We start from the raw sequence: 2,081 nt of genomic DNA, 5'->3' as shown, positions 1-2,081 counted from the left end.
GGGAGTGGGGTGCAGGGAATGCGAATGTGGACATTGGGGATGGGAATGTGGTGCTGGGGACACAAATGTGGAGATTGGGGATGGGAATGTGGAGGTCAGGGATGGGAATGTGGTGCTGGGGATGGGAGTGTGGTGACTTGGGATGGGAATGTGGTGCTGGGAACACAAACGTGGAGATCGGGGATGGGAATGTGGTGATTGGGGATGGGAGTGTGGTGACTTGGGATGGGAATGGGGAGCCTGGGGATGGGAACGTGGTGACTTGGGATGGGAATGGGGAGCCTGGGGATGGGAACGTGGTGACTTGGGATGGGAATGGGGAGCCTGGGGATGGGAACGTGGTGACTTGGGATGGGAATGGGGAGCCTGGGGATGGGAACGTGGTGACTTGGGATGGGAATGGGGAGCCTGGGGATGGGAACGTGGTGACTTGGGATGGGAATGGGGAGCCTGGGGATGGGAACGTGGTGACTTGGGATGGGAATGGGGAGCCTGGGGATGGGAACGTGGTGACTTGGGATGGGAATGGGGAGCCTGGGGATGGGAACGTGGTGACTTGGGATGGGAATGGGGAGCCTGGGGATGGGAACGTGGTGACTTGGGATGGGAATGGGGAGCCTGGGGATGGGAACGTGGTGACTTGGGATGGGAATGGGGAGCCTGGGGATGGGAACGTGGTGACTTGGGATGGGAATGGGGAGCCTGGGGATGGGAACGTGGTGACTTGGGATGGGAATGGGGAGCCTGGGGATGGGAACGTGGTGACTTGGGATGGGAATGGGGAGCCTGGGGATGGGAACGTGGTGACTTGGGATGGGAATGGGGAGCCTGGGGATGGGAACGTGGTGACTTGGGATGGGAATGGGGAGCCTGGGGATGGGAACGTGGTGACTTGGGATGGGAATGGGGAGCCTGGGGATGGGAACGTGGTGACTTGGGATGGGAATGGGGAGCCTGGGGATGGGAACGTGGTGACTTGGGATGGGAATGGGGAGCCTGGGGATGGGAACGTGGTGACTTGGGATGGGAATGGGGAGCCTGGGGATGGGAACGTGGTGACTTGGGATGGGAATGGGGAGCCTGGGGATGGGAACGTGGTGACTTGGGATGGGAATGGGGAGCCTGGGGATGGGAACGTGGTGACTTGGGATGGGAATGGGGAGCCTGGGGATGGGAACGTGGTGACTTGGGATGGGAATGGGGAGCCTGGGGATGGGAACGTGGTGACTTGGGATGGGAATGGGGAGCCTGGGGATGGGAACGTGGTGACTTGGGATGGGAATGGGGAGCCTGGGGATGGGAACGTGGTGACTTGGGATGGGAATGGGGAGCCTGGGGATGGGAACGTGGTGACTTGGGATGGGAATGGGGAGCCTGGGGATGGGAACGTGGTGACTTGGGATGGGAATGGGGAGCCTGGGGATGGGAACGTGGTGACTTGGGATGGGAATGGGGAGCCTGGGGATGGGAACGTGGTGACTTGGGATGGGAATGGGGAGCCTGGGGATGGGAACGTGGTGACTTGGGATGGGAATGGGGAGCCTGGGGATGGGAACGTGGTGACTTGGGATGGGAATGGGGAGCCTGGGGATGGGAACGTGGTGACTTGGGATGGGAATGGGGAGCCTGGGGATGGGAACGTGGTGACTTGGGATGGGAATGGGGAGCCTGGGGATGGGAACGTGGTGACTTGGGATGGGAATGGGGAGCCTGGGGATGGGAACGTGGTGACTTGGGATGGGAATGGGGAGCCTGGGGATGGGAACGTGGTGACTTGGGATGGGAATGGGGAGCCTGGGGATGGGAACGTGGTGACTTGGGATGGGAATGGGGAGCCTGGGGATGGGAACGTGGTGATTGGGGATAGGAACGTGGTGCTGGGGACACAAATGTGGAGACTGGGGATGGGAATGTGGAGACTGGGGACACAAATGTGGAGATCGGGGACAGGAACGTGGTGCTGGGGACACAAATGTGGAGATCGGGGACGGGACCGTGGCGCTGGGGACACGAACGTGGCGCTGGGGACGGGAGGGTGGCACCCGGCGCTGCCTGCGCGGGACCCCCCAGAGCGGCCCCAG

This window comes from Egretta garzetta, unplaced genomic scaffold, assembly GCF_000687185.1.
Source record: "Egretta garzetta isolate BGI_Z169 unplaced genomic scaffold, ASM68718v1 scaffold4, whole genome shotgun sequence".
NCBI classification, from domain to species: Eukaryota; Metazoa; Chordata; class Aves; order Pelecaniformes; family Ardeidae; genus Egretta; species Egretta garzetta.
The sequence above is the reverse complement of the archived record's forward strand: the minus strand, read 5'-3'. Positions refer to the sequence as shown.